The 13,493-nt window shown below is 46.0% G+C and overlaps 1 protein-coding gene across 2 annotated transcripts in view; it reads right to left on the reverse strand.

Moving 5' to 3' along the window:
- Positions 1-1,442: 1,442 nt before the first annotated feature.
- Positions 1,443-13,493, reverse strand: part of LOC139252674 (zinc finger protein 239-like) — a 173,599-nt gene continuing 161,548 nt past the window's right edge. For both annotated transcript variants that reach the window (XR_011591501.1, XR_011591500.1), the window contains one exon: positions 1,443-1,805. The gene's annotated coding sequence lies outside the window, so the exon portion shown is untranslated. The remainder of the gene's footprint in view (positions 1,806-13,493) is intronic.

Raw genomic sequence — 13,493 nt, forward strand, 5'->3', positions numbered from 1 at the left:
ATCAATTTAGGATTAAAGTAAAAGTTCATAATTTTATCGCAAACTAACTTTCTGTTGAGAGTTGCTGAATTAAGGGGAACGATAACACACAGCGTTTCTTAAATGGACACTGCAGCCCCGAGAACACAATCAGTAATGTATCCAGAATATTAAAGTCCAGCCCAGTTCATTAACATCAGCAGAAACAAACCCCAACTGTCAGAATGAACATAATTCAGTTGGGATGTGATTAACCGCAGCAATAACAACAGATTCCAACTCCTGCAGTCACTTGTGAACTCGCTGGTGTCTCAGCAGGGTGGATGAACAAGTGAATGCCTTCCCACACTCAGAGCAGGTGAACGGCCTCTCCCCAGTGTGAACTCGCTGGTGTCTCAGCAGATCGGAAGAACAAATGAATCCCTTCCCACACTCAGAGCAGGTGAACGGCCTCTCCCCAGTGCGAACTCGCTGGTGTCTCAGCAGGCCAGATGACCGAGTGAACCGCTTCCCACACTCAGAGCAGGTGAACGGCCTCTCCCCAGTGTGAACTCGCTGGTGTATCAGCAGGGTGGATGACCGAGTGAATCCCTCCCCACACTCTGAGCAGGTGAATGGCCTCTCCCCAGTGTGAAGTTGCTGGTGTATCAGCAGGGTGGATGACCGAGTGAATCCCTCCCCACACTCTGAGCAGGTGAATGGCCTCTCCCCAGTGTGATCTCGCTGGTGTATCAGCAGGTTGGATGACCGAGTGAATCCCTCCCCACACTCTGAGCAGGTGAATGGCCTCTCCCCAGTGTGATCTCGCTGGTGTATCAGCAGGTTGGATGATCGGGTGAATCCCTGCCCACACTCAGAGCAGGTGAACGGCCTCTCCCCAGTGTGAACTCGCTGGTGTCTCAGCAGGATGGATGAATAAGTGAATCCCTTCCCACACTCAGAGCAGGTGAACGGACTCTCCCCGGTGTGAACTCGCCGGTGAGCTACAAGTTCGGATGACCCAGTGAATCCCTTCCCACACTCTGAGCAGGTGAACGGCCTCTCCCCAGTGTGAACTCGCTGGTGTCTCAGCAGGATGGATGAATAAGTGAATCCCTTCCCACATTCAGAGCAGGTGAACGGACTCTCCCCGGTGTGAACTCGCCGGTGAGCTACAAGTTCGGATGACCCAGTGAATCCCTTCCCACACTCTGAGCAGGTGAATGGCCTCTCCCCAGTGTGAAATCGCTGGTGTGTCAGCAGGTTGGATGCCTGAGTAAATCCCTTCCCACACTCTGAGCAGGTGAATGGCCTCTCCCCAGTGTGAACTCGCTGGTGTGTCAGCAGGTTTGATGACTGAGTAAATCCCTTCCCACACTCAGAGCAGGTGAACGGCCTCTCCCCAGTGTGACTGCGTCGATGAACTTCCAGCTGAGACGGTGATCCGAATACCTTCCCACAGTCACCACATTTCCACGGTTTCTCCATGGTGCGGGTATTCTTGTGACTCTCCAGCTTGGACGATGGGTTGAAGCCTCGCCCACGCACACAACACGTTTACACTATCTTCGCGCTGTGAATGGTGCGATGATTTTTCAGGCTGTTTAATTGGTAAAAGCTCTTTCCACAGGCAGTGCACTGGAACACTCACTCGGGTGTCGGTCTCGGTGCTTTTCCAGTCACACTGATGTTTGAAATCTTTTCCAACAGACAGAACAGACAAACATTTCTCCTTCCACTTTCAAAGGCCGATGATATTCAGGTCCTGATGAATCGATTGACTCCGTCAGATCTTGACGTGATGTTTGGTTTGTGTTTCCTGTCTGAAAATCTCCCCTTCTAATATTCTGTAAAAGGAGATAACAAAACTCATCGCTGTCAGTACAAGACAGAAATTCAGAATCGACACATCTAGTTTCCATGGAACATTCTTTCCTCTCGTTCTTCCAAAGCTGTAAATCCCTATCCCACACATTGTCCCTCCTGCTGTGCTGAAATTGAAACCCATCGCAAATTTCTAGACTGTTTCTCCTCCACTCCCAGTTTTCACCACCAATTCTGGCTGGGTTCAGTTCTACACTCACTGGTTCCCCTCCCTCTCCACCCCTGAAGGTGCTGACTCTGGCTGGGCCCAGTTCCACATTCACTGGTTTCCCTCCCTCTCTTCCCCTAAAAGTGCTGACTCTGGCTTTGAGGAACAGGGTGAATGAAGGGGAACCAGTGGATGTGGTGTATTTGGACTTCCAGAAGGTATTTGACAAGGTGCCACATAAAAGGTTACCGCACAAGATAATAGTTCACGGGATTGGGGGTAATATATTCGCATGGATAGAGGATTGGCGAACTAACAGAAAACAGAAAGTCGGGATAAATTCTCGGGTTGGCAATCAGTAACTAGTGGAGTGCTGCAGGAATCAGTGTTGGGACCTCAACTATTTACAATCTGGATTAATGAATTGGATGAAGGTTTCCGAGTGTAATGTTGCCAAGATGGGAGGAAATGTAATGTGCGAGGAAAACACAAAAAACCTGCAAAACGACATAGACAGGCTAAGTGAGTGGGCAAAAATTTGGCAGATGGAGTATAATGTTGGAAAGTGTGAGGTTATGCAGTTTGGCAGAAAAAAATTCGAAGAGCATGTTATTATTTAAATGGAGAAAAATTTGCATTACAGCGGGACCTGGGGAGTCCTGCTGCATGAAACACAAAAGGTATGTATGCAGGTACAGTAACTAAACAGGAAGGCCAATGGAATCTTGGCCTTTATTGCAAAGGGGATGTTGTATAAAATCAGGGATGTCTTGCTACAGTTCTACGGGGTATTGGTGAGGCCACACCTAGAATACTGCGTACAGTTTTGGTTTCCATATTTAAGAAAGGAGATACTTGCTTTGGAGGCATATCAGAGAAGGTTCACAAGGTTGATTCCGGAGATGACGGGGTTGACTTATGAGGAAAGGTTGAGTAGGTTGGGCCTCTACTCATTGGAATTCAGACGAATGAGAGGTGATTTTATCGAAACGTATAAGATTATGAGGGAGCTTGACAAGGTGGATGCAGAGAGGGTGTTTCCACTGAGAGGGGAGACTAGAACTCGAGGGCATAATCTTAGAATAAGGGGCCACCCATTTAAAACTGAGATGAGGAGGAATGTCTTCCCTCAAAGGGTTGTAAATCTGTGCAATTTTCTGCCTCAGAGAGCTGTGGAAGCTGGCTCATTGAATAAGTTTAAGACAGAGATAGACAATTTCTTAACCGATAAGGGAATAAGGGGTTAGGGGGAGCAGACAGAGAAGTGGACCTGAGTCCATGATTGGCTCAACCATGATCGTATTAAATGGTGGAGCAGACTCGAGGGGCCGTATGGCCTACTCCTGCTATTATTTCTTATGTTCTTATGCTAACTCTGGCTGGGTTCAGTTCTACACTCACTGGTTCCCCAGCCTCTGCTTCCTTGATGGTGCAGACACTGGCTGGGTTCAGTTCTTCAATCACATGTTCCCCACCCTCTGCTCCCCTAAAGGTGCTGACTGTGGCTGGATTCAGTTCTGCACTCACTGGTTCCCCTCCCTATGCTCTCCTGAATGAGCTGGATCTGGCCAAGTTCAGTTCTACACTCACTTGTTCCCCTCCCTCTCCCTCCCCTGAAGGTGCTGACTCTGGCTGGGTTCAGTTCTGCACTCACTGGTTCCCCTCCCTCCCCTCCCCTGATGGTGCTGACTCTGGCTGGGTTCAGTTCTTCAATCACACGTTTCTTTCTCTCTCCGCCCCTGAAAGTTCTGACTCTGGCTGGGTTCAGTTCCACACTCACTGGTTCCTCACCTCCCCTGAAGATGCTGACTCTGGCTGGGTTCAGTTTTACATTCACTGGTTCCCCTCTCTCTCTCCTCCCCTGATGGTGCTGACTCTGGCTGGGTTCAGGTCTACAATAACTGGTTTTCTCTCTCTCTCTTCTCCTCTGAAGTGCTGGCTATCTTAGATCTGGTCCTGTGTCATGAGATAGGATTAATAAACAATCTCCGAATAAAGGAGCCCATTGGAATGAGTGATCATAGCATGGTTGAATTTCAAATTCAGATGGAGAGTGAGAAATTTGGATCTCAAACCAGCGTTCTAAGCTTAAATGGTGGAGACTACATAGATATGAGGGCAGATTGGACAAAAGTGGACTGAGAAAATAGATTAAAGTGTAGGACGGTTAAAGTGTAGGGCCAAATTACAGCAAATTCCTAAAGGGGCAAAGTGTGTTAAAAACACAAGCCTAAAGGCTCTGTGCCTCAATACGAGGAGTATTCGGAATAAGGTGGATGAATTAACTGCACAGATAGCTGTTAACCGATATGATGTAATTGGCATCACGGAGACATGGCTCCAGGGTGGCCAAATCTGGGAACTCACCATCCAGGGGTATTCAACATTCAGGAAGGATAGACAGAATGGAAAAGGAGGTGGGGTGGCATTGCTGGTTAAAGAGGAAATTAACGCAATAGTAAGGAAGGACATTAGCTTGGATGATGTGGAATCAGTATGGATGGAGCTACGGAATACCAAAGGGCAGAAAACGCGAGTGGGAATTATGTACAGACCACCAAACAGTAGTAGTGAGGTTGGGGCCAGCATCAAATAAGAAATTAGGGATGCGTGCAATAAAGGTACAGCAGTTATGGGCGATTTTAATCTACATATTGATTGGGCTAACCAAACTGGTAGCAATGCGGTGGAGGAGGATTTCCTGGTGTGTATTAGGGATGGTTTTGTAGACCAATATGTCGAGGAACCAACTAGAGGGCTGGCCATCCTAGACTGGGTGATGTGTAATGAGAGAGGACTAATTAGCAATCTTGTTGTGCGAGGCCCCTTGGGGATGAGTGACCATAATATGGTAGAATTCTTTATTAAGATGGAGAGTTACACATAATTAAGGTGAAGATCGGCACATTTTTGAGTGATGAGGGAGTAAAGGGTTATGGGAAGCGGATGGGGAATTGGAACCTAATCCATGATCGGATCAGCCATGATCTTATTGAATAGGGAGCAGGCTCAAGGGGCAAATGGTCGATACCTGCTCCTATTTCTTATGTTCAAGACAGTTACCCCTCCACTCCCAGTTTGTACCACCGATTCTGTCTGGGTTCAGTTCTACACTCACTGGTTCCACTCCTCTGAAGGTGCTGACTCTGGCTGGGTTCAGTTGTGCACTCACTGGTTCCCCTCCCCTGAAGGTACTGACTCTGGCTGGGTTCAGTTCCAGACACTGACATCATTCACATTGTTCCTAGACCAACATGGCCGCGCATGCGCTTTACTAATTACTGAATATCGAGGGCAGACCGTTGAACCTGACTTCCTATACTAAAATGTCCGCCGTTAGCCTGGGCCTGTGACCGGGAGAAAGCCCCGAAGCTGCAACCGCCGATATTCCGGTTATTATTTCGATCTTGCGGCGTGCACCGGTTGCTTATGAAGCCTCTCCGGCTCCCCGCTGGTTCATTACTCCGCTCTGTACATGTGAAAAGGACACTCCTGAGGAGCCTACCTAAAACGTGTGTCCTCCGCCATTACCCGCACCGCACATGCTCCAAAACCCCTCCCGCCCCCAGGACTCGCGCCTGCGCACTGAGCTCCTGTAGTCTGGGTGCAGCACATTCTTCCCCGCGGGGCATGCTGGGTGCATAAGACCATGAGAAATATAAGCAGGAGTGGGCCACCCGGACCCCCGGGCCTGCTCCCCATTCAATAAGATCATGGCTGATCTGATCATAGAGTCAGCTCCACTTCCTTGCCCTCTTCCCAGAGCCCTTTACTCCCTTATCGCTCAAAAATCTGTCCATCTCCGCCTTAAATATATTCAATGAACCAGCCGCCACTGCTCTCTGGGGCAGAGAATTCCACAGATTTACAACCCTCTGAGAAAATAAATTCCTCCTCATCTCAGTTTTAAATGGACTGAGGAGAAAGGCTGCATTTGTGAATAGAACAGGATTTACTGTGATTGCATTAGACACTGAAACATGTTCATTCTGGCAGCTCTTGTTTGTTTCTGATGATCTTAATAGCCCCTATACCTGTACTGGAAATTGACACCCTGTACAAATGTTGAATAAATTATGTGTGTTTCAAACACAGTGTTTTGAATATTTGATTGCTTCCGTGATAACAGGAGACCAATTGATGTTCCATTTTAGTGCTTTTTCTTAATCTAACTTATATCACTTCTTACCTAGTTTGCCTTCTATCATATCAAACCCCAAACTTGTTCTGTTTGAGGTCCTACAAGCCGAATCTATGGAGCTAGGAGCTAAATTAAAAAGTAGGACCTCAAAGGTAGTAATCTCAGGATTGCTACCAATGCCATGTGCTGGTCAGAGTAGGAATCACAGGATAGCTCAGAGGAATACATGGCTTGAGGAGTGGTGCAGAAGAGAGGGATTCAAATTCCTGGAATATTGGAACCAGTTCTGGGGAGGTGGGATCAGTACAATTGATCGACACCTGGGAAGGACCAGAACCAATGTCCTCGGGGGAGTGTTTGCTAGTTCTGTTGGGGAGGGGTTAGACTAATATGGCAGGGGGATGGGATCCTATGCAGGGAGAAAGAGGGAAGTAGAATGGGGGCAGAAGCAAACCCATTGTAAATGTCAACAATTGTATTTAAGTGGTGTTCAGAGGGCAGTGTCATTAATTTAGAATTTTTTTACATCAACAACAATACCAGGAATCAGTGAGTTTAGATGAATGGAGTAGGATTCAGGAGTATAAAGAAGAAAAGTAAAAGTGGAGGGCAGAGAAACCCAAGACAAGGGCCACACTACAGCAAAATTCTAAAGGGCAAAGTATGTTAGAAAGACAAGCCTGAAGGCTCTGTGCCTCAATGCGAGGAGTATTCATAATAAGGTGGACAAATTAACTGCACAGATAGCTGTTAACAGATATGATGGAATTGGCATCACGGAGACATGGCTCTAGGGTGATCAAGGCTGGGAACTCAACATTCAGGGGTATTCAACATTCAGGAAGGATAGACAGAATGGAAAAGGAGGTGGGGTGGCGTTGCTGGTTAAAGAGGAAATGAACGCAATAGTAAGGAAGGCCATGAGCTTGGATGATGTGGAATCAGTATGGGTGGAGCTACGGAATACCAAAGGGCAGAAAACGCTAGTGGGAGTTATCTACAGACCACCAAACAGTAGTAGTGAGGTTGGGGACAGCACCAAATAAGAAATTAGGGATGCGTGCAATAAAGGTACAGCAGTTATCATGAGAGACTTTAATCTGCATATTGATTGGGCTAACCAACCTGGTAGCAATGCGGTGGAGGCGGATTTCCTGGAGTATTTTATGGATGGTTTTCTAGACCAATATGCCGATGAACTAACTAGAGGGCTGGCCATCCTAGGCTGGGTGATGTGTAATGAGAAAGGAATAATTAGCACTCTTGTTTGCGAGGCCCCTTGGGGAAGAGTGACTATAATATGGTAGAATTCTTTATTAAGATGGAAAGTGACACAGTTAATTCAGAGACTAGAGTCCTGAACTTAAGGAAAGGTAACTTCGATGGTATGAGACATGAATTGGCTAGAATAGACTGGTGAATTATATTTAAAGGGTTGATGGTGGCTTGGCAATGGCAAACATTTAAAGATCACATTGATGAACTTCAACAATTGTACATCCCTGTCTGGAGTAAAAATAAAACGGGGAAGGTGGCTCAACCGTGGCTAACAAGGGAAATTAAGTATAATGTTCAATCCAAGGAGGAGGCATATCAACTGGTCAGATCAAGCAGCAAATCTGAGGACTGGGAGAATTTTATAATTCAGCAGAGGAGGACAAAGGGTTTAATTAGGAGGCGGAAAATAGAGTTTGAGAGGAAGCTTGCTGGGAACATAAAAACTGGCTGCAAAAGCTTCTATAGATATGTGAAGAGAAAAAGATTAGTGAAGACAAACGTAGGTCCCTTGCAGTCAGATTCAGGTGAATTTATAATGGGGAACAAAGAAATGGCGGACCAGTTGAACAAATACTTTGGTTCTGTCTTCATGAAGAGAGACACCAATAACCTTCCGGAAATACGAGCGGACTGAGGGTCTAGTGAGAAGGAGGAGCTGATGGAAATCCTTATTAGACGAAAAATTGTGTGAGGGAAATTGATGGGATTAATCCCGAGGGCATGATAGTCTGCATCCCAGAGTACTTAAGGAAGTGGCCCTAGAAATAGTGGATGCATTGGTGATCATTTTCCAACAGTCTATCGAATCTGGATCAGTTCCTATGGGCTGGAGGGTTGCTAATATAACACCACTTTTTTAAAAAGGCGGGAGAGAGAAAACGGGTAACGAGAGACCAGTTAGTCTGACATCAGTAGTGGGAAAAATGTTGGAATTAATTAGTAAAGATGATATAACAGCGCATTTGGAAAGCAGTGAAAGGGTCAGTGCAAGTCAGCATGGATTTATGAAAGGGAAATCATGCTTGACAAATCTTCTAGAATTTTTTGAGGATGTAACTAATAAAGTGGGCAAGGGAGAACCAGTGGATGTGGTGTATTTGGACTTTCAAAAGATTTTTGACAAGGTCCCACCTAAGAGATTGGTGCGCAAAATCAAAGCACCTGGTATTGGGGGTAATGTACTGACGTGGATGGAGAACTGGTTGGCAGACCAGAAGGAGAGAGTTGGGATAAACGAGTCCTTTTCAGAATGGCAGGCAGTGACTAGTGGGGTGCCGCAGGACTCAATGCTGGGACGCCAGTTATTTACAAGATACATTAATGATTTAGATGAAGGAATTGAGTGTAATATCTCCAAGTTTGCAGATGACACTAAGCTGGGTGACGGTGTGAGCTGTGAGGAGGACGCTAAGAGGCTGCAGGGTGACTTGGGCAGGTTAGGTGAGTGGGCAAACTCATGGCAAATGCAGTATAATGTGGATAAATGTGAGCTAATCCACTTTGGTGGAAAAAACATGAAGGCAGAATATTATCTGAATGGTGGCAGATTAGGAAAGGGTAGGTGCAACGAGACTTGGATATCATGCTACATCAGTCATTGAAAGTTGGCATGCAGGTACAGCAGGTGGTGAAGAAGGCAAATGGTATGTGGGTGTTCATAGCTAGCGGATTTGAGTATAGGAGGTCTTACTACAGTTGTACAGGGCCTTAGTGAGGCCTCACCTGGAATATTGTGTTCAGTTCTGGTCTCTGAATCTGAGGAAAGACGTTCTTGCTATTGAGGGAGTGCAGCAAAGGTTCACCAGACTGATTCCCGGGACGGCAGGACTGACATATGAGGAGAGACTGGATTGACTGGGCCTTAATTCGCTGGAGTTTAGAAGGATGAGAGGGGATCTCATAGAAACATATAAAATTCTGACGGGACTGGACAGGTTAGATGCAGGAAGAATGTTCCCGATGTCGAGGAAGTCAGAACCAGGGGACTTTATCTAAGGATAAGGGGTAAGCCATTTAGGACTGAGATGAGAAGAAACTTCTTCACTCAGAGAGTTGTTAACCTGTGGAATTCCCTCCCGCAGTGAGTTGTTGATGCCAGTTCATTGGATATATTCAAGAGGGAGTTAGATATGGCTCTTATGGCTGAAGGGATCAAGCGGTATGGAGAGAAAGCAGGAAGGAGGTACTAAGGGAAAGATCAGCCATGATCTTATTGAATGATGGTGCAGTCAGAATCAGGGGAAGTCATATCAGGGAACAAAGAAATGGCAGACCAATTGAACAAGTACTTTGGTTCGGTATTCACTCAGGAGGACACAAACAACCTACCGGATATAAAAGGGGAGGTGCAACGAGACCTGGGTGTCATGGTACATCAGTCATTGAAGGTTGACATGCAGATACAGCAGGCAGTTAAGAAAGCAAATGGCATATTGGCCTTCATAGCGAGGGGATTTGAGTACAGGGGCAGGGAGGTGTTACTACAGTTGTACAGGGCCTTGGTGAGGCCACACCTGGAGTATTGTGTACAGTTTCGGTCTCCTATCTTGAGGAAGGACATTCTTACTATTGAGGGAGTGCAGCGAAGGTTCACCAGACTGATTCCCGCGACGGCAGGACTGACATATCAAGAAAGACTGGAACAACTGGGCTTGTATTCACTGGAGTTCAAAAGAATGAGAGGGGATCTCATAGAAACGTTCAATATTCTGATGGGTTTAGACAGGTTAGATGCAGGAAGAATGTGCCCAATGTTGGGGAAGTCCAGAATCGGGGTCACAGTCTAAGGATAAGGGGTAAGCCATTTAGGACCGAGATGAGGAGAAACTTCTTCACCCAGTGAGTGGTGAACCTGTGGAATTCTCTACCACAGAAAGTTGTTGAGGCCAATTCACTAAATATATTCAAAAAGGAGTTAGGTGAAGTCCTGACTACTAGGGGGATCAAGGGGTATGGCGAAAAAGCAGGAATGGGGTACTGAAGTTGCATGTTCAGCCATGAACTCATTGAATGGCGGTGCAGGCTAGAAGGGCCGAATGGCCTACTCCTGCACCTATTTTCTATGTTTATATGGGTCAGAAGGTCTCGTGAGAAGGAGGAACTGATGGAAATCCTTATTAGTCGGGAAATTGTGTTGGGCAAATTGATGGGATTGAAGGCCGATAAATCCCCAGGGCCTGATGGACTGCATCCCAGAGTACTTAAGGGGGTGACCTTGGAAATAGCGGATGCATTGACAGTCATTTTCCAACATTTCATAGACTCTGGATCAGTTCCTATGGAGTGGAGGGTAGCTAATGTAACACTACTTTTTAAAAAAGGAGGGAGAGAAAAAACAGTGAATTATAGACCGGTCAGCCTGACATCAGTAGTGGGTAAAATGATGGAATCAATTATTAAGGATGTTATAGCTGCGCATTTGGAAAGAGGTGACATGATAGGTCCAATCAACATGGATTTGTGTAAGGGAAATCATGCTTGACAAATCTTCTGGAATTTTTTGAGGATGCTTCCAGTAGAATGGACAAGGGAGAACCAGTTGAAGTGGTGTATTTGGACTTTGAGAAGGCTTTCGACAAGGTCCCACACAAGAGATTAAAGTGCAAAGTTAAAGCACATGGGATTGTGGGTAGTGTGCTGACGTGGATTGAGAACTGGTTGGCAGACAGGAAGCAAAGAGTCGGAGTAAATGGGTACTTTTCAGAATGGCAGGCAGTGACTAGTGGGGTACTGCAAGGTTCTGTGCTGGTGCCCCAGCTGTTTACATTGTACATTAATGATTTAGACGAGGGGATTAAATGTAGTATCTCCAAATTTGCGGATGACACTAAGTTGGGTGGCAGTGTGAGCTGCGAGGAGGATGCTATGAGGCTGCAGAGTGACTTGGATAGGTTAGGTGAGAGGGCAAATGCATGGTAGATGAAGTATAATGTGGATAAATGTGAGGTTATCCATTTTGGTGGTAAAAACAGAGAGACAAACTATTATTTGAATGGTGACAGATTAGGAAAAGGGGAAGTGCAACAAGACCTGGGTGTCATGGTACATCAGTCATTGAAGGCTGACTGGTCTATAATTCCCTGTTGTCTCTCTCCCTCTTTTTTTAAAAAGTGGGGTTACATTGGCTACCCTCCACTCGATAGGAACTGATCCAGAGTCAATGGAATGTTGGAAAATGACTTTCAATGCATCCGCTATTTCCAAGGCCACCTCCTTAAGTACTCTGGGATGCAGTCCATCAGGCCCTGGGGATTTATCGGCCTTCAATCCCATCAATTTCCCCAACACAATTTCCCGACTAATAAAGATTTCCCTCAGTTCCTCCTCCTTACTAGACCCTCTGACCCCTCTTATATCCGGAAGGTTGTTAGTGTCCTCCTTAGTGAATACCGAACCAAAGTACTTGTTCAATTGGTCTGCCATTTCTTTGTTCCCCGTTATGACTTCCCCTGATGCTGACTGCAGGGGACCTACGTTTGTCTTTACTAACCTTTTTCTCTTTGCATATCTATAGAAACTTTTGCAATCCGTCTTAATGTTACCTGCAAGCTTCTTCTCGTACTCCTTTTTACCTGCCCTATTCACACCCTTTGTCCTCCTCTGCTGAGTTCTAAATTTCTCCCAGTCTCCGGGTTCACTGCTATTTCTGGCCAATTTGTATGCCACTTCCTTGGCTTTAATACTATCCCTGATTTCCCTTGATAGCCATGGTTGATCCAGCTTCCCTTTTTTATTTTTACGACAGACAGGAATGTACAATTGTTGTAGTTCATCCATGCGGTCTCTAAATGTCTGCCATTGCCAATCCACAGACAACCCCTTCAGTATCATTCGCCAATCAATCCTAGCCAATTCACGCCTCATACCTTCAAAGTTACCCTTCTTTAAGTTCTGGACCATGGTATCTGAATTAACTGTTTCATTCTCCATCCTAATGCAGAATTCCACGATATTATGGTCACTCTTCTCCAAGGGGTCTCGCACAACGAGATTGCTAATTAATCCTTTCATTACACAACACCCAGTCTAAGATGGCCTCCCCCCTAGTTAGTTCCTCGACATATTGGTCTAGAAAACCATCCCTTATGCACTCAAGGAAATCCTCCTCCACCGTATTGCTTCCAGTTTGGTTAGCCCAATCTATGTGCATATTAAAGTCACCCATTATAACTGCTGCACCCTTATTGCATGCACCCCTAATTTTCTGTTTGATGCCCTCCCCAACATCACTACTACTGTTTGGAGGTCTGTGCACAACTCCTACTAACGTTTTTTGCCCTTTGGTGTTCTGCAGCTCTACCCATATAGATTCCACATCATCCAAGCTAATGTCCATTCGAACTATTGCATTAATCTCCTCTTTAACCAGCAATGCTACCCCACCTCCTTTTCCTTTTATTCTATCCTTCCTGAATGTTGAATACCCCTGGATGTTGAGTTCCCAGCCCTGATCATCCTGGAGCCACGTCTCCATAATCCCAATCACATCATATTTGTTAACATCTATTTGCACAGTTAATTCATCCACCTTATTACGGATACTCCTTGCATTAAGACACAAAGCCTTCAGGCTTGTTTTTTTAACACCCTTTGTCCTTTTAGAATTTTGCTGTACAGTGGCCCTTTTTGTTCTTTGTCTTGGGTTTCTCTGCCCTCCACTTTTCCTCATCTCCTTTCTGTCTTTTGCTTTTGTCTCCTTTTTGTTTCCCTCTGTCTCCCTGCATTGGTTCCCATCCCCCTGCCATAATAGTTTAACTCCTCCCCAACAGCACTAGCAAACACTCCCCCTAGGACATTGATTCCGGTCCTGCCCAGGTGCAGACCGTCCGGTTTGTACTGGTCCCACCTCCCCCAGAACCGGTTCCAATGTCCCGGGAATTTGAATCCCTCCCTGCTGCACCACTGCTCAAGCCACGTATTCATCTGCGCTATCCTGCAATTCCTACTCTGACTATCATGTGGCACTGGTAGCAATCCCGAGATTACTACTTTTGAGGTCCTACTTCTTAATTTAGCTCCTAGCTCCTTAAATACGTTTCGTAGGACCTCATCCCTTTTTTTTAACCTATGTCCTTGGTACCAATG

This window comes from Pristiophorus japonicus, unplaced genomic scaffold (genome assembly GCF_044704955.1).
Source record: "Pristiophorus japonicus isolate sPriJap1 unplaced genomic scaffold, sPriJap1.hap1 HAP1_SCAFFOLD_476, whole genome shotgun sequence".
NCBI lineage: Eukaryota > Metazoa > Chordata > Chondrichthyes > Pristiophoridae > Pristiophorus > Pristiophorus japonicus.